This window comes from Sus scrofa, chromosome 13 (assembly GCF_054392235.1).
Source record: "Sus scrofa isolate SSC_HxYL_T2T_F1_AM1 chromosome 13, Sscrofa_HxYL_maternal_Yorkshire_Landrace_v2.0, whole genome shotgun sequence".
Taxonomy (NCBI): domain Eukaryota; kingdom Metazoa; phylum Chordata; class Mammalia; order Artiodactyla; family Suidae; genus Sus; species Sus scrofa.
Genome location: NC_139395.1, coordinates 84,528,567 through 84,540,927, shown reverse-complemented (window position 1 = coordinate 84,540,927; position 12,361 = coordinate 84,528,567). Strand labels below are relative to the sequence as shown.

The window sequence follows — 12,361 nt, the reverse complement described above, 5'->3', positions numbered from 1 at the left end:
AAATCTATTTTATACATAGTAGTTTGTATCTTTTAATCCTGTACCTCTAATTTGTCCCTTCTTCCCTCTTCCCATTGGTAATCTCAAGTATGTTTCTTGTATCGGTGAGTCTGTTTATGTTTTGCATTTACATTTATTTGTATTTTTTCTAGATTCCACATATAAGTAATACCATACAGTATTTGTCTTTCTCTGACTTATTTCACTAAGCATATTCTCTAGGTCAATCCATGTTGCTGCAAATGGCAGAATTCCATTCTTTTTAAGGGCTGAGTGATATTCCTCTGTGTGTGTGTGTGTGTGTGTGTGTGTGTGTGTGTGTGTGTGTGTATTGTGTCTTCTTTATCCATTTGTCTCTTGATGGGCATTTGGCTTGCTTCTGTATTTTGGTTGTTGTAAGTAGTGCTGCTATGAACAGTGGGGTATCTTTTCAAATTAGTGTTTTAATTTTTTCCAGATATATACCCAGGAGTGGAATTGTTGAATCATATTATATTTCTTTTTTTAGTTTTTTTAAAGAATATCCATACTGTTTTCTATTCTAGCTGTACAAATTTAGATTCCCACCAACAGTGTGTTACAGTTCCCTTTTCTCCATTTCTTCTCCAACATTTGTTATTTGTGGTCTTTTTGATGATAGCCCTTCTCACAGGTGTGAGATGACATCTCATTGTAGCTTTGATTTGCATTCCTCTGATAATTAATGATGTTGAGCACCTTTTGTGTGCCTGGTAGCCATATGTATGTAATTTGGGGGGAAATGTCTATTCAGATCTTTTGCCCGTTTTTTATTAGGTTGTTTGGTGTTTTGATATTGAGTTGTATGAAATATTTGTTTTGTTCTGGATATTAACTTCTTGTTGGTTGCATCATTTGGGGAGAATATTTTCTCTCATTCTGTAGGTTGTCTTTTCATTTTTTCAGTAGTTTTCTTTGCTGTGCAAAAGCTTTGAAGTTTAATTATTTGTTTATCTTTCCTGTTATTTTTATTTTTATTTGTTTGCCTTAGGAGACAGGTCCAAAAAAATATATTGCTATAATTTTTGTCAAAGAGTATTTTGCCTATGTTCTCTTCTAGTAGTTGTATGGTTTCAGGAATTACATTTAGGTCTTTAATCCATTTTGAATTTATTTTTGTATATGATGTGAGAAAATGTTTTAATCCCATCGTTTTAAATGAAGCTGTCTTGTTTTTTCAGTACTACTTATTGAAGAGCCTGTTTTTTTCCATTTTATATTCTTTCCTTTTTTGTTGTAGATTAATTGACCATAGGTGCATTAGTTTATTTCTGGGCTCCCTGTTGTGTTCAATTGATCTATGTGTCTGGTTTTATGCTAGTACCATACTGTCTTGATTACTGTAGCTTTGTAGTATAGTCTGAAATCTGGGAATGTGGTATATACAGCTATGTTCATTTTTCTCAAGATTGCTTTGGCAATCCGGGGTCTTTTGTGGTTCCAAATGAATTTTAGGATTATTTCTTCCTGTTCTGTGAAAAAATCATGAGTATTGATATGAATCTCATTAAATTTATGGATTGCTTTGGGTAATGTGTCCATTTTAACAATATTAATTCTTCTAATCTAAGAGCACAGGATGTCTTTCCATTTCTTTGTATCATCTTTAGTTCCCTTCCTCAGTGTTTTATAGTTTTCAGAATATATACTTGGTTAAGGTTATTTCTGACTATTTTATTCTTTTCAATGTGACTTTAAATAGGATTGCCTTTTTACTTTCTCTGTCTGATAGTTCATTGTTGATGTATAAAAAAGCAACAGATTTCTAGTTATTATTCTTGTATACTTGAACTTTGCCAAATTAATTTATCAGTTCTAATATTGAGGGGGGAGACTGAGAGTAAGCATCCTCATCTTTTTCTTGAATTTAAAGGAAAGACTTTTAGCTTTTCACCATTGAGTATGACGTTAGCTCTGGGTTGTCATAAACAGTCATTATATATGGTGCCTCTCTGTCTACTCTGAGAGTTTTTATCATGAACAAATTGTATTTTGTCAAAAATTTTTTTCTACATATCAGAATGATCATATGACTTTTATCCTTTTGTTAATATGGTGTATCATATTGATTGATTTGTGAATGTTAACCATTTTCATGTGCCAAGATTAAATCCAACTTGATCATGGTATATGATCTTTTTTATATATGGTTAGATTTGTTCACTAATATTTTATTGAGGATTTTTGCATCTATACTTATTAAATATATTGGCATTTAATTTTTTGTAGTGTTTTTGTCTGGTTTTGATATCAGGGTAATGGTAGCCTCATAGAATGAATTTGGGAGTGTTCCATTCTCTTCAGTTTTTTGGAGTAGTTTGAGAAGGACTATTAGTTCTCCTTTATGTGTTTGTTAGAATTCCCCATGTGAAGCCATTCAGTCCTGGACTTTACTCTGCTGGGAATTATTATTATTATTATTATTATAAATTCACTTTTACTATTAGCAATTAATCTGTTCAAATTGTGTGTTTCTTCTTGCTTCTGTCTTGGCAGGTTATATCTTTCCAGAAATTTGTCCACTAGAAGACTCAATATTGCTACAGGTCAGTTATATTTAGACTGATATATGGCTTCAGTGAAATCTCAATCCAAATTCTTCTGTTAGTAGAAATTAACTAGCTCATTATAAAATTTATATGGAAATGCAAAAGACCTAGAGTAGCCAAAATTTTTTGAAAAATAAGAACAAGGTGTTCCTGCTTCAGCTTAGCAGGTTAAGAACCTGACATAGTGTCCATGAAATTGTGGGCTTGATCCCTGGCCTTGCTCAGTGAATTAAGGATCCAGCGTTGCTGCACGTTGCAGCATAGGTCACAGGTGCAGCTTAGATCTGGTGTTGCCATGGCTATGCCAAAGGCCTGCATCTGCAGCTCTGATTTACTTGGATCCCGTGTAGCTGTGGCTGTGGTGTAGGCTGGCAGCTGCAGCTCCAATTTGACCCCTAGCCTGGGAACTTCCATATGCTGCACATGCTGCCCTAAAAAGATTAAAAAAAAAAAAAGAGTAGTACTCCACAAACTAGGAAAAAAATATGAATTTATATAATAACTTACAAACTCTTACAACTCAAGAAGACGACAACTCTATTTTTTATTTATTTGTTTATTTATTTTTGTCTTTTTGCCATTTCTTGGGCCACTCCCGCAGCATATGGAGGTTCCCAGGCTAGGGGTCTAATTGGAGCCGTAGCCACCAGCCTATGCCAGAGCCACAGCAAAGGGGGATCCGAGCCACGTCTGCAGTCTACACCACAGCTCATGGCAATGCTGGATCCTTAACACACTGAGCAAGGCTGGGACTGAACCTGCAAACTCATAGTTCCTAGTCGGATTCGTTAACCACTGCACCACGACGGGAACTCCACAACTCTATTTTTTAATGGACAAAATATTTAAACAGATATTTTGTAAAAGAATATATATAGATGGCAAAAAAAAGCACATGAAAAGATAACTAATATTATTAGTCTTTAAATAAATGCAAATGCTCTTTTTTTTGTTTCTGCAGTATTAGTTATGATTTCTCCTCTTTCATTTTTTATTTTGTTTATTTGCATTCATTCTCTTTTCTTTTCTTCTTGTTAAGCCTGGACAGAGGTTTGTCAATTTTGTCTACCTGTTCAAATAACCAGCTCTTGGTGTTCTTGATTTTTTCTATTGTTTTTTAATCTCTATTTTATTTATTTCCTCTCTGATCTTTATTATTTCCTTCCTTCTGCTGACTTTAGGTTTTGTTTGTTCTTTTTTTAAATTCTTTTAGATGGAGGGAAAAGTTATTTATTTAGATTTTTCTTGTTTCTTGAAGAAGGACTATATTACTATGGACTGCTTTTGATGTATCCCATAGATTATGTATGGTTATGTTTTCATTGTCATTTGCCTTGAGGTATTTTTTAATTTCTTGTTTGATATCATTGTTGATCCATTGGCTTTTTAGTACCATGTTGTTTAGTCTCCATATAATCATTTTGTCTCATTTATTTTTCTGTGGTAGATTTTTAGTTTCATGGTATTGTAGTCAGAGAAGATGCCTGAATAATTTGTATTCTCTTAAATTTGTTTAGGCTTATTTTGTGCCCTAGTATATAGTCAATTCTAAAGAATGTTCCATGTGCACTTGAAAAGAATGTGTATTCTGCTTTCTTTTGGATGTATTGTCTTGAAAAAAAATGGAATGCTTCACAAATTTGTGTCATCCTTACACAGGGGCCATGCTTTTCTATATTGTTCCATTTTTAGTATATGTGTTTCTGAAAGCAAGCACAAGAAATGCAAATTAAAATCACAAATAAGATTCTACTACAAACCTATTAGAATGACCAAAAAAAAGGCTTTAACTGAAAATAGCAGGTACTGGCAACTATATGGGACAACCATAACTATCACACATCACTGGTGAGAATGTGAAATGGTACAAGAACTTTGGGAGTCACTTTAATGATTTCTTACAAAGATTTCTCATAAAGTCATACTTATTATATGACCACAGGAAGGAGCCAGATGAAGAAGCAAGCTGCAGTCCCCAATCTCTGAGGAGTGGCTAGAGGTGATGGTTCAGCCTGAACCCAAAGTCTCAAGGAAACTCAGTCACCGTCCCCATCTCTGCAAGATTATTCTAGGGGGCCTGAGACTGTAAAAAGAGAAATCAGATAGTTTTTAGCAACTTTGCTTTGAAATAAGATGGAGTTTCTTAGGCTGAAACCCCAAAATATAGTCATAAATCTCCCCCTTCATCCAGAGATCAGTGGAACCACAGGTAGAGACAGCAAGGTGTCTATTCCTTAAGACATAAACATCCACTGACAGCAGATCATGGCAAACTGGCTTGGACTGCTGGCTCCCTCCCTGCAGATAAAGCTAGAAAACTACGGAGGTAAAAGAAAAGCAAGGATTCCAAGAGCTAAATCCTTTGAGAAAACTCCATAAGGCTAAACATGTTTTGAAGTGGTTTATGTGGGTAATATGGGTTGATGCAGTCTGAAGAGGATAGGAGGTGAAGGTGGCAATGGAAGAGAGTATGAAATCCTTTCAGCTTTGTCCTGCTTCTTCTCAGCATAGCTTTGGGACAGACTTCACCTGCCTCTTCCCTGTAGCAATAGCAGCAACATGCCAGGCCTCTGGTATAGGTATAGGTGGTGATATTGAAGGAGTATAGAAGGCTTGTCCATTAAGATGTTGATAAAAGCAGGAGTTCCCATCGTGGTGCAGTGGTTAACGAATCTGACTAGGAACCATGAAGTTGTGGGTTCGATCCCTGCCCTTGCTCAGTGGGTTAATGATCCGGCATTACCGTGAGCTGTGGTGTAGGTCGCAGATGCGGCTCGGATCCCGCGTTGCTGTGGCTCTGGCATAGGCTGGCAGCTACAGGTCTGATTAGATCCCTAACCTGGGAACCTCCATATGCCACGGGAGTGGCCCAAGAAATGGCAAAAAGACAAAAAAATAAAATAAAATAAAATAAAAGATGTTGATAAAAGCAGATGCTAACTGACCTGGTGCCAGATTCTGACCGGCCAGGTACCTTTGGCATTCACTCCCTCTCCTGTTCCCCTCTAGACCTCAGGGAATATTGACTACAAGGCAAGGAGAGGCCCCTTTAGATGGTGGGTTCCACTTCCCCCAGGGGTTTTTAAGGTCATAGCCCATCTAGAGGATTCGCCTGGTGGGGTGACAGAAAATCTGAGTGTTGAAGAAACTCTGTGGTGTGTGGGGTTCATCCCTTTACAACTCTGAATTAAATGGGATCTGGCCTTTCATTCTTCCCCAAAACACATCATCAGAATAGCTAAAATAATCAAGGAAATATGAGCTCAAAGGCCAAAACAACTAAATATAGGCAGAATCATTTACTGCAAAAGAGGATGAGAAACTGGACAAGAAAAACCATTTGAAGCAGAATAGTTGGTAAGACTAGAATAAAAATTAAATAAGCACAGTCAATATACCTAAATAGATAAGAAAATATCTTAGCAATATGAAACAGGTAAAAGAAATTGCCAAATAAACAAAGTAGAAATTCTAAGTTTAAAAAGCACAATAGTTAAAATAAAGAACATCACATATATGTGATAAAAATTGAAGAACAAATTAATAGGTTGAAAGATCAGACTGAGGAACTCTCCAAGAAAGCATCAAGAAAGGCTGACAATGTATAAAATAGGAAAAAAAAAAACTGAAAATGTGTGGGAAAGAAATAATATTTCCAAAACCAAGATTATAAGAGATTATAAAAGAAAATTTGAGAGGAGGAACAATTTGAAGAAATAATCAAGATTAATCTGCCACCTGAGAAAAGTGAAAGACTTTAGAATAAAAGAATCAGAGTACCAAGCAGAAGAGATGAGGTACATCCCACATAGACATATCAAAGTGAAATCTGAGAAAATAAAACAATATTCTAAAATATACCAGGTAGAGAGCGAAGATACCTACAAAGGAGTAATGATCAGACTGACATCAGATTTCTCACAGCAACACCAGATAAAAGAAGAATGGAGTGATATTTTTTAAATAATTGAAGGTTAATTAAACTACAAGGATGCGGTTAGATGAACAAAAGAGACAGGTTCATGTGGTAAAATATTTAGATTGTTAGGCTGTAGAGTAGATATTGATAAGGTAAGGATTAACAGGAGACACAGGAGGAAGGAGGCAGAGTGTGAAACACCATGAATCTATCTGCCCACCTGGACTGCAGTTGTCCAGGACCCAAAGGCTTCAATGGTGAATTCTAAGACATAATTAAAAAATCAATAGTTCTCAAACTTTTCCTAAAAATTGAAAAGGGATCATTTTTAACTCAATCTATAAGGCCAGCATTAGCATAAACCAAAGCCAAAGACACTACAAAAAAAATCCCTATGAACATCAATGCAAATCCTGAACAAAATATACTGGGAACACAAAATTCAGCAGTATATTAAAAGGATTATATACCATGACACCAAGTGGAATTTATTCCTGGCATGCAAGGACGTTTCAACACACAGAAATCAATTAATGTAATATGCCACATTAAAATAATGAAGGGGGGGAAACCCACATAATCATCTCAACTATGCAAAGAAAACATTTACAAAATTCAACACCCTTTCATGATCAAACACCCAGCAAATTAGGAATAGAAGGAAACTACCTTCACATAATAAAACTCGTGAAAAGACCAACAGCAAACACATTCAATAGTGAAAAATTTAAAGCTTTTCCTCTAAGATCAGGAATAAGGCAAGGATGTCTGCTCTCACCACTTCTATTCAGCCATAGTACTGTAAGCGCTAACCAGAGCAATTAGGCAAGAAAAACTAATAAAGAGCATCTATATTGGAAAAGAAGAGGTAAAATTATCTCTTCATAAATAATGTGATCTTATATGTAGAAAACCCTAAAGATTCTTCCAAAAAAAAAAACCCTTTCAGAATCAAAAGAGCCAGATACAGTCAACTTGCAAAAATTGGTTGCTTTTCTATACACTAACAATGAACAATCAAAAAAGGAAATTACGAAAACAATTCCATTTACAATACTATCAAAAACAAAATACTCGGAACTAACTTAACCACGGAGGTGAAAGACCGGTACAATGGAAACTATAAAACTCTGTGGAAAGAAATTAAAGACATAAATATGTGAAAATACATTCTACATTCATGGATTGGAAGACTTAATATTGCTAAGATGTCGATGCTACCAAAAGTGGTCTAAAATCTAGTGAAATTCCTATTATCCCAATGACACTTTTTTTAGAAATAGAAAAACTCATCCAAAAATTCATCAGTAATCTCAAGGAACCCCTGAATAGCCAAATCAATCTTGAAAAAGAACAAAACTCTAGGGGTCACACTTCCTGATTTCAAAACTTACTACAGGATTTCCCGTTGTGGCTCAGCAGAAACTAATCTGACTAGCTAGCATCCATGAGGACTCAGGTTTGATGCCTGGCCTCGCTCAGTGTGTTAAGGATCTGGCATTGCCATGAGCTATGGTGTAGGTTGCAGATGTGGCTCAGATCTGACATTGCTGTGGCTGTGGCATAGGCTGCCAGCTGCAGCTCTGATTCACCCCTAGCCTTGGAACTTCTATATGTGTTGTGTGCGGCCCTAAAAAGACCAAAAATGTACTATGAAGCTACAGTAATCAAAACAGTGTGGTTTTGGCATAATGAAAAATATGTAGACCAGTGAATAGAGTAGAAAGCCCAGAAGTAAACCCTCAAATATATGGTCAAATGATTTTTGACTAGGGTTCCAAGACCCTAGTCAAAATGGGGAAAGGACACTCTTCAGCAAATGGGGCTGGGAAATTTGGTATCCACATGCAAAAAATTAAGTTGGACCTGTACCTAACATCATATTAAAAATTAATTCAAAATGGATCAAGGACCTAAATGTCAGTTCTGAAACAATAAAACTCTTAGAAGAAAACAGAACAAAAGCATCACGTGTTATACTTGGCAGTGATTTCATAGAATTGACACCAAAGGCACATGTAACAAAAAATAAACTAATTGGACTTTATAACCAAGTTTAAAGTTTGTTCATCAAAAGATACTACCCACAGAGTAGGTAGCCCACAGGATGGGAGAAAATATTTGAAAATCATTTATCTATAAGGGATTAATATTCAGAATATATAGAGAATCTCTAAAAGAAACTACTTCAAAATTGAACCAAGGACTTGAATAGTCATTTTTCCAAAGAAGATATATGGATGATCAATAAGCACATGAAAAGATACGCAACATTAGTAATCCTAGGGAAATGGAAATTGAAACTACAATAACATAATAAAAGCCATTTATGACAAACCCACATCAAATATAATACTCAATGGAGAAAAGCTGAAAGCCTTCCCACTAAAATCCAGAACAAGACAAGGATGCCCACTCTCACCATTGTTATTCAACATAGTATTGGAAGTCCTAGCCACAGCAATCAGACAACCAAAGAAATAAAAGGCATCAAAATAGGAGGAGAAGAGGTAAAACTGTCACTGTATGCAGATGACATGATACTATACATAGAAAACCCCAAAGACTCAACCCAAAAACTACTTGAACTGATCAAAAAATTCAGCAAAGTAGCAGGATATAAAATTAACATTCAGAAATCAGTCGCATTTCTGTATACTAACAATGAAATATTAGAAAAGGAATACAAGAATACAATACCTTTTAAATTTGCACCCCAAAAAATCAAATACCTGGGAATACACCTGATCAAAGCACTAAAAGACTTATAGGCTGAGAACTATAAAACATTAATCAAAGAAATTAAAGAAGATGTGAAGAAATGGAAAGATATTCCTTGCTTCTGGGTTGGAAAAATTAATATTGTAAAAAATGGACATACTACCCGAAGCAATCTATAGATTCAATGCAATCCCTATCAAATTACCCATGACATTTTTCACAGAACCAGAACAAACAGTCCAAAAATGTACATGGAACCACAAAAGACCCAGAATTGCCAAAGCAATTCTGAGGAGCAAAGACCAAGCAGGAGGCATAACTCTCTCAGACTTCAAGCAATATTACAAAGCCACAGTCATCAAGACAGTGTGGTACTGGTATCAAAACAGACAGACAGACCAATGGAACAGAATAGAGAACACAGAAATAAACCCAGATGCCTGTGGTCAATTAATCTTTGACAAAGGATACAAGAACATAAAACGGGAAAAAGACAGTCTTTTCAGCAAGCATTGCTGGGAAACCTGGACAGCTGCATGCAAATCAATGAAACTAGAACACACCCTCACACCACGCACAAAAACAAACTCAAAATGGCTTAAAGACTTAAATATAAGACAAGACACCATCAAACTCCTGGGAAAGAGCATTGGCAAAACATTCTCTGACATCAACCTTAAAAATGTTTTCTCAGGTCAGTCTCCCAAAGCAACAGAAATAAAAGCAAAAATAAACCAGTGGGACCTAATCAAACTGACAAGCTTTTGCTCAGCAAAGGAAACCAAAAAGAAAACAAGAAGACAACTTACAGAATGTGAGAAAATAGTTTCACACGATGCAACTGACATGGGCTTAATCTCTAAAATATACAAATAACTTATACAACTCAACAGCAAAAAAGCCAACAACCCAATTGAAAAACGGGCAAAAGACCTGAATAGACATTTCTCCAAGGAAGATATGCAGACGGCCAACAAGCACATGAAAAAATGTTCAACATCACTGATTATTAGAGGAATGCAAATCAAAACTACCAAGACCTACCACCTCACACCAGTCAGAATGGCCATCATTAATAAGTCCACAAATAACAAATGCTGGAGAGAGTGTGGAGAAAAGGGAACCCTCCTGCATTGTTGGTGGGAATATAAGCTGGTACAACCACTGTGGAGAACAGTATGGAGGTACCTTAGAAAATTATACATAGAACTAGCATATGACCCAGCAATCCCACTCGTGGGCATATAGCCAGACAAAACTTTCCTTAAAAAAGACACATGCACCCGCATGTTCATTGCAGCACTATTCACAATAGCTAAGACATGGAAACAACCCAAATGTCCATTGACAGATGATTGGGTTAGGAAGATGTGGTGTATATAGACACGGTGGAATACTACTCAGCCATAAAAAAAGAATGAAATAATGCCATCTGCAGCAACAGGGATGGAACTAGAGACTCTCATACTAAGTGAAGCAAATACCATATAATATCACATATCTGGAATCTAACATATGGCACAAATGAACCTTGAGAAAGACAAATACCGTATAATATCACATATCTGGAATCTAACATATGGCACAAATGAACCTCTCCACAGAAAAGAAAATCATGGACACAGAGAACAGACTTGTGGTTGCTAAGGGGGAGGGTGAGGGAATGGGATGGATTGGGAATTTGGGGTTAATAGATGCAAACTATTGCCTTTGGAATGGATAAGCAATGAGATCCTACTGTGTAGCACAACTATGTCTAGTCACTTATGATGGAGCATGATAATATGATAAAAAACAATATATATGTATATGTGACTGGGTCATCATGCTGTGTGCTAGAAAATTGACAAAACACTGTAAACCAGCTATAATGGAAAAAAATCATTATATAAAAAATATGTATATGTCAAAAGTCAAAAATCCAGAAAACAGCAAGCATTGGTGAGAATGTGGCAACTTTGGGACTTTTATGTACTCTTGGTGGGAATATAAAACAGTACAGCTACTATAAGAAATAGAATGATGGCTCCTCAAAAAATTAAAAATAGAATTATGTGTTCTAGCAATTCTACTTGTAGTTACCTACCCAACACAACTGAAAGCAGTACAAAAAACACTTGTACATCCATGTTCATAGCACCGTTATTCACAACAGCTAAAAAAGTGAAGGCAACCTGAGTGTCCATTGACAAATGATAAAGTGTGGTCTATACATACAATGGAATATTATTCAGCCTTAAAAAGGAAGGGAATTCTACAACGTGCTGTGACATGGATGAACCTTGACAACATTAAGCTGAGAGCAATGAGCCAGTCACACACACACACACACACACACACACACACACAAATACTGCATGATCTTGCTTATATGAGGTACTCAGAGAAATCAAAATCATAGAGACACAAAGTAAAGTGTGGCTGCCAGGGGCTTGGGGAGAGGGGAAGTGGGAAGTCAATGTTTAATAGGGACAGAGTGTCAGTTTAATAAGACGAAAGGCATTATGAGGATGGATGGTGATAATGGCTGACAACAATGTGAACATATTTACTACCACTGAGCCATATGGCTTTTACATGCCTAAAATGACAACTTTTATGTTATGTGTATTTTACCTCAAAATTATTTTTAATCCTGCAGCAAACATTTTTCTTAGTGGAGACACTTTAATGCATTCTCTATAAAGTCGGGAACAAGATGCTGGTGTCAACAACACTATATTGGAAATTCTCAACACTATATGGAAAGCAATAGAAATCAGAGTGTCTTGGTTCAGGCTGCTTTTACAAATACCACAGAGTGGGTGGTTTAAACAGCAAATGTTTATTTCTCAACACCTAGAGCCTGGAATTCCAAGGTCGAGTTCTTGGTGAGGGCCTTCTTCCTATGCATGACCTTCCTTGGTGTGTGCTTGCAGAGAGAGATGACAGGTCTTCCTCTTCTTCTGGAGCCCTAATCTCCCCATGGCGTCTGCCCGCATGACCCCCCTAAACTGAACTGGTTTTTTCCCAAAGGCCCCACTTTCACATTGTGGGTTAGGACTCCAACATGTGAACTTGGGGGAGACACCAAGTGTTCATTCAGTCGTCTACTGCAAAGAGATATAAGGATGTGAAAGGAAATGATAAAATTGTCACTATTTGCAGGTGACCC

At 36.3% G+C, this 12,361-nt stretch overlaps 1 pseudogene; it reads right to left on the bottom strand.

Annotated features, from left to right (window-relative positions):
* Positions 1-4,183: 4,183 nt before the first annotated feature.
* LOC146397441 (U6 spliceosomal RNA) lies at positions 4,184-4,284 on the bottom strand (annotated as a pseudogene).
* Between the last annotated feature and the right edge of the window lie 8,077 nt (positions 4,285-12,361).